Source organism: Festucalex cinctus, chromosome 16 (genome assembly GCF_051991245.1).
Source record: "Festucalex cinctus isolate MCC-2025b chromosome 16, RoL_Fcin_1.0, whole genome shotgun sequence".
NCBI classification, from domain to species: Eukaryota; Metazoa; Chordata; class Actinopteri; order Syngnathiformes; family Syngnathidae; genus Festucalex; species Festucalex cinctus.
The window spans coordinates 18,816,804-18,830,016 of record NC_135426.1 but is presented as its reverse complement, the minus strand read 5'-3'; positions in this window follow the sequence as shown (position 1 = coordinate 18,830,016).

Here is a 13,213-nt window from a genome sequence, read left to right as displayed (position 1 = left end):
TACTTGTACGGTGGTCTGGCCCGCCTCTGTCGTCGCCACACTGGGTTGCACGGTGGTCTGACCCGCCTCGGTCGTCCCTGGGCTTACTTGCACGGTGGTCTGGCCCGCCTCGGTTGTCTCTGGGCTTACTTGTACGGTGGTCTGGCCCGCCTCTGTCGTCGCCACACTGGGTTGTACGGTGGTCTGGCCCGCCTCGGTCGTCGCCTGGCTTGCATGTTCGGTGGTCTGACCCGCCTCGGTCGTCCCTGGGCTTACTTGTACGGTGGTCTGGCCCGCCTCTGTCGTCGCCACACTGGGTTGCATGGTGGTCTGACCCGCCTCGGTCGTCCCTGGACTTACTTGCACGGTGGTCTGGCCCGCCTCGGTTGTCTCTGGGCTTACTTGTACGGTGGTCTGGCCCGCCTCTGTCGTCGCCACACTGGGTTGTACGGTGGTCTGGCCCGCCTCGGTCGTCGCCTGGCTTGCATGTTCGGTGGTCTGACCCGCCTCGGTCGTCCCTGGGCTTACTTGTACGGTGGTCTGGCCCGCCTCTGTCGTCGCCACACTGGGTTGCACGGTGGTCTGGCCCGCCTCGGTCGTCCCTGGGCTTACTTGCACGGTGGTCTGGCCCGCCTCGGTTGTCTCTGGGCTTACTTGTACGGTGGTTTGGCCTGCATCGGTCGTCGTTGGGCCTGTCTGTTCGGTGGTCTGGCCCGCATCAGTCGTCGCCACACTGGGTTGTACGGTTGTCTGGCCCGCCTCGGTCGTCACTGGGCTTACTTGTACGGTGGTCTGGCCCCCCTCGGTCGTCGCCACACTTGGTTGTACGGTGGTCTGGCCCGCCTCGGTCGTCGCCACACTGGGTTGCACGGTGGTCTGGACCGCCTCGGTTGTCACTGGGCTTTCTTGTACGGTGGTTTGGCCTGCATCGGTCGTCGTTGGGCCTGTCTGTTCGGTGGTCTGTCCCGCATCAGTCGTCGCCACACTTGGTTGTACGGTGGTCTGGCCCGCCTCGGTCGTCGCCGGACTTGCATGTTCGGTGGTCTGGCCCGCCTCAGTCGTCGCCACACTGGGTTGTACGGTGGTCTGGCCCGCCTCGGTCGTCACTGGGCTTACTTGTACGGTGGTCTGGCCCGCATCGGTCGTCGCCACACTGGGCTGTACGGTGGTCTGGCCCGCCTCGGTCGTCGCCGGGCTGGATTGTACAGTGGTCTGGCCCGCCTCGGTCGTCGCCACACTGGGTTGCACGGTGGTCTGGCCCGCCTCGGTCGTCGCCGGGCTTGCATGTTCGGTGGTCTGGCCCGCCTCAGTCGTCGCCACACTGGGTTGTACGGTGGTCTGGCCCGCCTCGGTCGTCACTGGGCTTACTTGTACGGTGGTTTGGCCTGCATCGGTCGTCGTTGGGCCTGTCTGTTCGGTGGTCTGTCCCACATCAGTCGTCGCCACACTTGGTTGTACGGTGGTCTGGCCCGCCTCGGTCGTCCCTGGGCTTACTTCCACGGTGGTCTGGCCCGCCTCGGTTGTCTCTGGGCTTACTTGTACGGTGGTCTGGCCCGCCTCGGTCGTCACTGGGCTTACTTGTACGGTGGTCTGGCCCATATCGGTCGTCGTTGGGTCTGTCTGTTCAGTGATCTGGCCCACCTCGGTCGTCGCCACACTGGGTTGTACGGTGGTCTGGCCTGCCTCCGTCGTCGCCAGACTGGGTTGCACTGTGGTCTGGCCCGCCTCGGTCGTCACTGGACTTACTTGTACGGTGGTCTGGCCCATATCGGTCGTCGTTGGGCCTGTCTGTTCGGTGGTCTGGCCCGCATCAGTCGTCGCCACACTGGGTTGTACGGTTGTCTGGCCCGCCTCGGTCGTCACTGGGCTTACTTGTACGGTGGTCTGGCCCGCCTCAGTCGTCGCCACACTGGGCTGTACGGTGGTCTGGCCCGCCTCGGTCGTCACTGGGCTTACTTGTACGGTGGTCTGGCCCGCCTCAGTCGTCGCCACACTGGGTTGTACGGTGGTCTGGCCCGCCTCGGTCGTCGCCTGGCTTGCATGTTCGGTGGTCTGACCCGCCTCGGTCGTCCCTGGGCTTACTTGTACGGTGGTCTGGCCCGCCTCTGTCGTCGCCACACTGGGTTGCACGGTGGTCTGACCCGCCTCGGTCGTCCCTGGGCTTACTTGCACGGTGGTCTGGCCCGCCTCGGTTGTCTCTGGGCTTACTTGTACGGTGGTCTGGCCCGCCTCTGTCGTCGCCACACTGGGTTGTACGGTGGTCTGGCCCGCCTCGGTCGTCGCCTGGCTTGCATGTTCGGTGGTCTGACCTGTCTCGGTCGTCCCTGGGCTTACTTGTACGGTGGTCTGGCCCGCCTCTGTCGTCGCCACACTGGGTTGCACTGTGGTCTGGCCCGCCTCGGTTGTCTCTGGGCTTACTTGTACGGTGGTTTGGCCTGCATCGGTCGTCGTTGGGCCTGTCTGTTCGGTGGTCTGGCCCGCATCAGTCGTCGCCACACTGGGTTGTACGGTTGTCTGGCCCGCCTCGGTCGTCACTGGGCTTGCATGTTCGGTGGTCTGTCCCGCCTCTGTCGTCACTGGGGTTACTTGTACGGTGGTCTGGCCCGCCTCAGTCGTCGCCAAACTGGGCTGTACGGTGGTCTGGCCTGCCTCCGTCGTCGCCAGACTGGGTTGCACTGTGGTATGGCCCGCCTCGGTCGTCACTGGACTTACTTGTACGGTGGTCTGGCCCATATCGGTCGTCGTTGGGTCTGTCTGTTCAGTGGTCTGGCCCACCTCGGTCGTCGCCACACTGGGTTGTGCGGTGGTCTGGCCCGCCTCGGTCGTCGCCGGGCTTGCATGTTCGGTGGTCTGGCCCGCCTCAGTCGTCGCCACACTGGGCTGTACGGTGGTCTGGCCCGCCTCGGTCGTCACTGGGCTTACTTGTACGGTGGTCTGGCCCGCATCGGTCGTCGCCACACTGGGCTGTACGGTGGTCTGGCCCACCTCAGTCGTCGCCACACTGGGTTGTACGGTGGTCTGGCCCGCCTCGGTCGTCGCCTGGCTTGCATGTTCGGTGGTCTGACCCGCCTCGGTCGTCCCTGGGCTTACTTGTACGGTGGTCTGGCCCGCCTCTGTCGTCGCCACACTGGGTTGCACGGTGGTCTGACCCGCCTCGGTCGTCCCTGGGCTTACTTGCACGGTGGTCTGGCCCGCCTCGGTTGTCTCTGGGCTTACTTGTACGGTGGTCTGGCCCGCCTCTGTCGTCGCCACACTGGGTTGTACGGTGGTCTGGCCCGCCTCGGTCGTCGCCTGGCTTGCATGTTCGGTGGTCTGACCCGCCTCGGTCGTCCCTGGGCTTACTTGTACGGTGGTCTGGCCCGCCTCTGTCGTCGCCACACTGGGTTGCACGGTGGTCTGGCCCGCCTCGGTCGTCCCTGGGCTTACTTGCACGGTGGTCTGGCCCGCCTCGGTTGTCTCTGGGCTTACTTGTACGGTGGTTTGGCCTGCATCGGTCGTCGTTGGGCCTGTCTGTTCGGTGGTCTGGCCCGCATCAGTCGTCGCCACACTGGGTTGTACGGTTGTCTGGCCCGCCTCGGTCGTCACTAGGCTTACTTGTACGGTGGTCTGGCCCGCATCGGTCGTCGTTGGGCCTGTCTGTTCGGTGGTCTGGCCCCCCTCGGTCGTCGCCACACTTGGTTGTACGGTTGTCTGGCCCGCCTCGGTCGTCGCCGGGCTTGCATGTTCGGTGGTCTGGCCCGCCTCAGTCGTCGCCACACTGGGCTGTACGGTGGTCTTGCCCGCCTCGGTCGTCACTGGGCTTACTTGTACGGTGGTCTGGCCCGCATCGGTCATCGCCACACTGGGCTGTACGGTGGTCTGGCCCACCTCAGTCGTCGCCACACTGGGTTGTACGGTGGTCTGGCCCGCCTCGGTCGTCGCCTGGCTTGCATGTTCGGTGGTCTGACCCGCCTCGGTCGTCCCTGGGCTTACTTGTACGGTGGTCTGGCCCGCCTCTGTCGTCGCCACACTGGGTTGCACGGTGGTCTGACCCGCCTCGGTCGTCCCTGGGCTTACTTGCACGGTGGTCTGGCCCGCCTCGGTTGTCTCTGGGCTTACTTGTACGGTGGTTTGGCCTGCATCGGTCGTCGTTGGGCCTGTCTGTTCGGTGGTCTGGCCCGCATCAGTCGTCGCCACACTGGGTTGTACGGTTGTCTGGCCCGCCTCGGTCGTCACTAGGCTTAATTGTACGGTGGTCTGGCCCGCATCGGTCGTCGTTGGGCCTGTCTGTTCGGTGGTCTGGCCCGCCTCGGTCGTCGCCGGACTTGCATGTTCGGTGGTCTGGCCCGCCTCAGTCGTCGCCACACTGGGTTGTACGGTGGTCTGGCCCGCCTCGGTCGTCACTGGGCTTACTTGTACGGTGGTCTGGCCCGCATCGGTCGTCGCCACACTGGGCTGTACGGTGGACTGGCCCACCTCAGTCGTCGCCACACTGGGTTGTACGGTGGTCTGGCCCGCCTCGGTCGTCGCCGGGCTGGATTGTACGGTGGTCTGGCCCGCCTCGGTCGTCGCCACACTGGGTTGCACGGTGGTCTGGCCCGCCTCGGTCGTCGCCGGGCTTGCATGTTCGGTGGTCTGGCCCGCCTCAGTCGTCGCCACACTGGGTTGTACGGTGGTCTGGCCCGCCTCGGTCGTCACTGGGCTTACTTGTACGGTGGTTTGGCCTGCATCGGTCGTCGTTGGGCCTGTCTGTTCGGTGGTCTGTCCCACATCAGTCGTCGCCACACTTGGTTGTACGGTGGTCTGGCCCGCCTCGGTCGTCCCTGGGCTTACTTCCACGGTGGTCTGGCCCGCCTCGGTTGTCTCTGGGCTTACTTGTACGGTGGTCTGGCCCGCCTCGGTCGTCACTGGGCTTACTTGTACGGTGGTCTGGCCCATATCGGTCGTCGTTGGGTCTGTCTGTTCAGTGATCTGGCCCACCTCGGTCGTCGCCACACTGGGATGTACGGTGGTCTGACCCGCCTCGGTCGTCCCTGGGCTTACTTCCACGGTGGTCTGGCCCGCCTCGGCTGTCTCTGGGCTTACTTGTACGGTGGTCTGGCCCGCCTCTGTCGTCGCCACACTGGGTTGTACGGTGGTCTGGCCCGCCTCGGTCGTCGCCTGGCTTGCATGTTCGGTGGTCTGACCCGTCTCGGTCGTCCCTGGGCTTACTTGTATGGTGGTCTGGCCCGCCTCTGTCGTCGCCACACTGGGTTGCACGGTGGTCTGACCCGCCTCTGTCGTCCCTGGGCTTACTTGCACGGTGGTCTGGCCCGCCTCGGTTGTCTCTGGGCTTACTTGTACGGTGGTTTGGCCTGCATCGGTCGTCGTTGGGCCTGTCTGTTCGGTGGTCTGGCCCGCATCAGTCGTCGCCACACTGGGTTGTACGGTTGTCTGGCCCGCCTCGGTCGTCACTAGGCTTACTTGTACGGTGGTCTGGCCCGCATCGGTCGTCGTTGGGCCTGTCTGTTCGGTGGTCTGGCCCCCCTCGGTCGTCGCCACACTTGGTTGTACGGTTGTCTGGCCCGCCTCGGTCGTCGCCGGGCTTGCATGTTCGGTGGTCTGGCCCGCCTCAGTCGTCGCCACACTGGGCTGTACGGTGGTCTGGCCCGCCTCGGTCGTCACTGGGCTTACTTGTACGGTGGTCTGGCCCGCATCGGTCATCGCCACACTGGGCTGTACGGTGGTCTGGCCCACCTCAGTCGTCGCCACACTGGGTTGTACGGTGGTCTGGCCCGCCTCGGTCGTCGCCTGGCTTGCATGTTCGGTGGTCTGACCCGCCTCGGTCGTCCCTGGGCTTACTTGTACGGTGGTCTGGCCCGCCTCTGTCGTCGCCACACTGGGTTGCACGGTGGTCTGACCCGCCTCGGTCGTCCCTGGGCTTACTTGCACGGTGGTCTGGCCCGCCTCGGTTGTCTCTGGGCTTACTTGTACGGTGGTTTGGCCTGCATCGGTCGTCGTTGGGCCTGTCTGTTCGGTGGTCTGGCCCGCATCAGTCGTCGCCACACTGGGTTGTACGGTTGTCTGGCCCGCCTCGGTCGTCACTAGGCTTAATTGTACGGTGGTCTGGCCCGCATCGGTCGTCGTTGGGCCTGTCTGTTCGGTGGTCTGGCCCCCCTCGGTCGTCGCCACACTTAGTTGTACGGTTGTCTGGCCCGCCTCGGTCGTCGCCGGGCTTGCATGTTCGGTAGTCTGTCCCGCCTCTGTCGTCACTGGGCTTACTTGTACGGTGGTCTGGCCCGCATCGGTCGTCGTTGGGCCTGTCTGTTCGGTTGTCTGGCCCGCCTCAGTCGTCGCCACACTGGGCTGTACGGTGGTCTGGCCGCCCTCCGTCGTCGCCAGACTGGGTTGCACTGTGGTCTGGCCCGCCTCGGTCGTCACTGGACTTACTTGTACGGTGGTCTGGCCCATATCGGTCGTCGTTGGGTCTGTCTGTTCAGTGGTCTGGCCCACCTCGGTCGTCGCCACACTGGGTTGTACGGTGGTCTGGCCCGCCTCGTTCGTCGTCGGGCTTGCATGTTCGGTGGTCTGGCCCGCCTCAGTCGTCGCCACACTGGGCTGTACGGTGGTCTGGCCCGCCTCGGTCGTCACTGGGCTTACTTGTACGGTAGTCTGGCCCGCATCGGTCGTCGCCACACTGGGCTGTACGGTGGTCTGGCCCACCTCAGTCGTCGCCACACTGGGTTGTACGGTGGTCTGGCCCGCCTCGGTCGTCGCCTGACTTGCATGTTCGGTGGTCTGACCCGCCTCGGTCGTCCCTGGGCTTACTTGTACGGTGGTCTGGCCCGCCTCTGTCGTCGCCACACTGGGTTGCACGGTGGTCTGACCCGCCTCGGTCGTCCCTGGGCTTACTTGCACGGGGGTCTGGCCCGCCTCGGTTGTCTCTGGGCTTACTTGTACGGTGGTCTGGCCCGCCTCAGTCGTCGCCACACTGGGTTGTACGGTGGTCTGGCCTGCCTCGGTCGTCACTGGGCTTACTTGTACGGTGGTTTGGCCTGCATCGGTCGTCGTTGGGCCTGTCTGTTCGGTGGTCTGTCCCACATCAGTCGTCGCCACACTTGGTTGTACGGTGGTCTGGCCCGCCTCGGTCGTCCCTGGGCTTACTTCCACGGTGGTCTGGCCCGCCTCGGTTGTCTCTGGGCTTACTTGTACGGTGGTCTGGCCCGCCTCGGTCGTCACTGGGCTTACTTGTACGGTGGTCTGGCCCATATCGGTCGTCGTTGGGTCTGTCTGTTCAGTGGTCTGGCCCACCTTGGTCGTCGCCACACTGGGATGTACGGTGGTCTGACCCGCCTCGGTCGTCCCTGGGCTTACTTCCACGGTGGTCTGGCCCGCCTCGGTTGTCTCTGGGCTTACTTGTACGGTGGTCTGGCCCGCCTCTGTCGTCGCCACACTGGGTTGTACGGTGGTCTGGCCCGCCTCGGTCGTCGCCTGGCTTGCATGTTCGGTGGTCTGACCCGTCTCGGTCGTCCCTGGGCTTACTTGTACGGTGGTCTGGCCCGCCTCTGTCGTCGCCACACTGGGTTGCACGGTGGTCTGACCCGCCTCTGTCGTCCCTGGGCTTACTTGCACGGTGGTCTGGCCCGCCTCGGTTGTCTCTGGGCTTACTTGTACTGTGGTTTGGCCTGCATCGGTCGTCGTTGGGCCTGTCTGTTCGGTGGTCTGGCCCGCATCAGTCGTCGCCACACTGGGTTGTACGGTTGTCTGGCCCGCCTCGGTCGTCACTAGGCTTACTTGTACGGTGGTCTGGCCCGCATCGGTCGTCGTTGGGCCTGTCTGTTCGGTGGTCTGGCCCCCCTCGGTCGTCGCCACACTTGGTTGTACGGTTGTCTGGCCCGCCTCGGTCGTCGCCGGGCTTGCATGTTCGGTGGTCTGGCCCGCCTCAGTCGTCGCCACACTGGGCTGTACGGTGGTCTGGCCCGCCTCGGTCGTCACTGGGCTTACTTGTACGGTGGTCTGGCCCGCATCGGTCGTCGCCACACTGGGCTGTACGGTGGTCTGGCCCACCTCAGTCGTCGCCACACTGGGTTGTACGGTGGTCTGGCCCGCCTCGGTCGTCGCCTGGCTTGCATGTTCGGTGGTCTGACCCGCCTCGGTCGTCCCTGGGCTTACTTGTACGGTGGTCTGGCCCTCCTCTGTCGTCGCCCCACTGGGTTGCACGGTGGTCTGACCCGCCTCGGTCGTCCCTGGGCTTACTTGCACGGTGGTCTGGCCCGCCTCGGTTGTCTCTGGGCTTACTTGTACGGTGGTTTGGCCTGCATCGGTCGTCGTTGGGCCTGTCTGTTCGGTGGTCTGGCCCGCATCAGTCGTCGCCACACTGGGTTGTACGGTTGTCTGGCCCGCCTCGGTCGTCACTAGGCTTACTTGTACGGTGGTCTGGCCCGCATCGGTCGTCGTTGGGCCTGTCTGTTCGGTGGTCTGGCCCCCCTCGGTCGTCGCCACACTTAGTTGTACGGTTGTCTGGCCCGCCTCGGTCGTCGCCGGGCTTGCATGTTCGGTAGTCTGTCCCGCCTCTGTCGTCACTGGGCTTACTTGTACGGTGGTCTGGCCCGCATCGGTCGTCGTTGGGCCTGTCTGTTCGGTTGTCTGGCCCGCCTCAGTCGTCGCCACACTGGGCTGTACGGTGGTCTGGCCGGCCTCCGTCGTCGCCAGACTGGGTTGCACTGTGGTCTGGCCCGCCTCGGTCGTCACTGGACTTACTTGTACGGTGGTCTGGCCCATATCGGTCGTCGTTGGGTCTGTCTGTTCAGTGGTCTGGCCCACCTCGGTCGTCGCCACACTGGCTAGTACGGTGGTCTGGCCCGCCTCGTTCGTCGCCGGGCTTGCATGTTCGGTGGTCTGGCCCGCCTCAGTCGTCGCCACACTGGGCTGTACGGTGGTCTGGCCCGCCTCGGTCGTCACTGGGCTTACTTGTACGGTGGTCTGGCCCGCATCGGTCGTCGCCACACTGGGTTGTACGGTTGTCTGGCCCGCCTCGGTCGTCACTGGGCTTACTTGTACGGTGGTCTGGCCCGCCTCGGTCGTCGCCACACTGGGTTGTCCGGTGGTCTGGCCCGCCTCGGTCGTCGCCGGGCTTGCATGTTCGGTGGTCTGGCCCGCCTCAGTCGTCGCCACACTGGGCTGTACGGTGGTCTGGCCCGCCTCGGTCGTCACTGGGCTTACTTGTACGGTGGTCTGGCCCGCATCGGTCGTCGCCACACTGGGCTGTACGGTGGTCTGGCCCACCTCAGTCGTCGCCACACTGGGTTGTACGGTGGTCTGGCCCGCCTCGGTCGTCGCCTGGCTTGCATGTTCGGTGGTCTGACCCGCCTCGGTCGTCCCTGGGCTTACTTGTACGGTGGTTTGGCCCGCCTCTGTCGTCGCCACACTGGGTTGCATGGTGGTCTGACCCGCCTCGGTCGTCGCCACACTTGGTTGTACGGTGGTCTGGCCCGCCTCGGTCGTCGCCGGACTTGCATGTTCGGTGGTCTGGCCCGCCTCAGTCGTCGCCACACTGGGTTGTACGGTGGTCTGGCCCGCCTCTGTCGTCACTGGGCTTACTTGTACGGTGGTCTGGCCCGCATCGGTCGTCGCCACACTGGGCTGTACGGTGGACTGGCCCACCTCAGTCGTCGCCACACTGGGTTGTACGGTGGTCTGGCCCGCCTCGGTCGTCGCCGGGCTTGCATGTTCGGTGGTCTGGCCCGCCTCAGTCGTCGCCACACTGGGCTGTACGGTGGTCTGGCCCGCCTCGGTCGTCGCCTGGCTTGCATGTTCGGTGGTCTGACCCGCCTCGGTCGTCCCTGGGCTTACTTGTACGGTGGTCTGGCCCGCCTCTGTCGTCGCCACACTGGGTTGCATGGTGGTCTGACCCGCCTCGGTCGTCCCTGGGCTTACTTGCACGGTGGTCTGGCCCGCCTCGGTTGTCTCTGGGCTTACTTGTACGGTGGTCTGGCCCGCCTCTGTCGTCGCCACATTGGGTTGTACGGTGGTCTGGCCCGCCTCGGTCGTCGCCTGGCTTGCATGTTCGGTGGTCTGACTCGCCTCGGTCGTCCCTGGGCTTACTTGTACGGTGGTCTGGCCCGCCTCTGTCGTCGCCACACTGGGTTGCACGGTGGTCTGACCCGCCTCGGTCGTCCCTGGGCTTACTTGCACGGTGGTCTGGCCCGCCTCGGTTGTCTCTGGGCTTACTTGTACGGTGGTTTGGCCTGCATCGGTCGTCTTTGGGCCTGTCTGTTCGGCGGTCTGGCCCGCATCAGTCGTCGCCACACTGGGTTGTACGGTTGTCTGGCCCGCCTCGGTCGTCACTGGGCTTACTTGTACGGTGGTCTGGCCCGCCTCGGTCGTCGCCGGGCTGGATTGTTTGGTGGTCTGGCCCGCCTCGGTCGTCGCCGGGCTGGATTGTTCGGTGGTCTGGCCCGCCTCGGTCGTCGCCGGGCTGGACTGTTCGGTGGTCTGGCCCGCCTCGGTCGTCGCCGGGCTTGCATGTTCGGTGGTCTGTCCCGCCTCTGTCGTCACTGGGGTTACTTGTATGGTGGTCTGGCCCGCCTCAGTCGTCGCCAAACTGGGCTGTACGGTGGTCTGGCCTGCCTCCGTCGTCGCCAGACTGGGTTGCACTGTGGTCTGGCCCGCCTCGGTCGTCACTGGACTTACTTGTACGGTGGTCTGGCCCATATCGGTCGTCGTTGGGTCTGTCTGTTCAGTGGTCTGGCCCACCTCGGTCGTCGCCACACTGGGTTGTACGGTGGTCTGGCCCGCCTCGGTCGTCGCCGGGCTGGATTGTTCGGTGGTCTGGCCCGCCTCGGTCGTCGCCGGGCTGGACTGTTCGGTGGTCTGGCCCGCCTCGGTCGTCGCCGGGCTTGCATGTTCGGTGGTCTGTCCCGCCTCTGTCGTCACTGGGGTTACTTGTACGGTGGTCTGGCCCGCCTCAGTCGTCGCCAAACTGGGCTGTACGGTGGTCTGGCCTGCCTCCGTCGTCGCCAGACTGGGTTGCACTGTGGTCTGGCCCGCCTCGGTCGTCACTGGACTTACTTGTACGGTGGTCTGGCCCATATCGGTCGTCGTTGGGTCTGTCTGTTCAGTGGTCTGGCCCACCTCGGTCGTCGCCACACTGGGTTGTACGGTGGTCTGGCCCGCCTCGGTCGTCACTGGGCTTACTTGTACGGTGGTCTGGCCCGCCTCTGTCGTCGCCACACTGGGTTGCACGGTGGTCTGGCCCGCCTCGGTTGTCTCTGGGCTTACTTGTACGGTGGTTTGGCCTGCATCGGTCGTCTTTGGGCCTGTCTGTTCGGTGGTCTGGCCCGCATCAGTCGTCGCCACACTGGGTTGTACGGTTGTCTGGCACGCCTCGGTCGTCACTGGGCTTACTTGTACGGTGGTCTGGCCCGCCTCAGTCGTCGCCACACTGGGCTGTACGGTGGTCTGGCCCGCCTCGGTCGTCACTGGGCTTACTTGTACGGTGGTCTGGCCCGCCTCGGTCGTCGCCACACTGGGTTGCACGGTGGTCTGGCCCGCCTCGGTTGTCACTGGGCTTACTTGTACGGTGGTTTGGCCTGCATCGGTCGTCGTTGGGCCTGTCTGTTCGGTGGTCTGTCCCGCATCAGTCGTCGCCACACTTGGTTGTATGGTGGTCTGGCCCGCCTCGGTCGTCGCCGGGCTTGCATGTTCGGTGGTCTGGCCCGCCTCAGTCGTCGCCACACTGGGCTGTACGGTGGTCTGGCCCGCCTCGGTCGTCACTGGGCTTACTTGTACGGTGGTCTGGCCCGCATCGGTCGTCGCCACACTGGGTTGTACGGTGGTCTGGCCCGCCTCGGTCGTCGCCTGGCTTGCATGTTCGGTGGTCTGACCCGCCTCGGTCGTCCCTGGGCTTACTTGTACGGTGGTCTGGCCCGCCTCTGTCGTCGCCACACTGGGTTGCACGGTGGTCTGACCCGCCTCGGTCGTCCCTGGGCTTACTTGCACGGTGGTCTGGCCCGCCTCGGTTGTCACTGGGCTTACTTGTACGGTGGTTTGGCCTCCATCGGTCGTTGTTGGGCCTGTCTGTTCGGTGGTCTGTCCCGCATCAGTCGTCGCCACACTTGGTTGTACGGTGGTCTGTCCCGCCTCTGTCGTCACTGGGCTTACTTGTACGGTGGTCTGGCCCGCATCGGTCGTCGTTTGGCCTGTCTGTTCGGTGGTCTGGCCCGCATCGGTCGTCGTTGGGCCTGTCTGTTCGGTGGTCTGGCCCGCCTCAGTCGTCGCCACACTGGGCTGTACGGTGGTCTGGCCCGCCTCTGTCGTCACTGGGCTTACTTGTACGGTGGTCTGGCCCGCATCGGTCGTCGTTGGGCCTGTCTGTTCGGTGGTCTGGCCCGCCTCAGTCGTCGCCACACTGGGTTGTACGGTGGTCTGTTCCGCCTCGGTCGTCCCTGGGCTTATTTGTACGGTGGTCTGGCCCGCCTCGGTCGTCGCCACACTGGGTTGCGCGGTGGTCTGGCCCGCCTCGGTTGTCACTGGGCTTACTTGTACGGTGGTCTGGCCCGCATCGGTCGTCGTTTGGCCTGTCTGTTCGGTGGTCTGGCCCGCATCGGTCGTCGTTGGGCCTGTCTGTTCGGTGGTCTGGCCCGCCTCAGTCGTCGCCACACTGGGCTGTACGGTGGTCTGGCCCCCCTCTGTCGTCACTGGGCTTACTTGTACGGTGGTCTGGCCCGCATCGGTCGTCGTTGGGCCTGTCTGTTCGGTGGTCTGGCCCGCCTCAGTCGTCGCCACACTGGGCTGTACGGTGGTCTGGCCCCCCTCTGTCGTCACTGGGCTTACTTGTACGGTGGTCTGGCCCGCATCGGTCGTCGTTGGGCCTGTCTGTTCGGTGGTCTGGCCCGCCTCAGTCGTCGCCACACTGGGCTGTACGGTGGTCTGGCCCCCCTCTGTCGTCACTGGGCTTACTTGTACGGTGGTCTGGCCCGCATCGGTCGTCGTTGGGCCTGTCTGTTCGGTGGTCTGGCCCGCCTCAGTCGTCGCCACACTGGGTTGTACGGTGGTCTGACCCGCCTCGGTCGTCCCTGGGCTTATTTGTACGGTGGTCTGGCCCGCCTCGGTCGTCACTGGGCTTACTTGTACGGTGGTTTGGCCTGCATCGGTCGTCGTTCGGCCTGTCTGTTCGGTGGTCTGGCCCGCATCAGTCGTCGCCACACTGGGTTGGACGGTGGTCTGGCCTGCATCCAAAATCCTATATTAGTGTTGGAATTAATGGTTTCGGCAT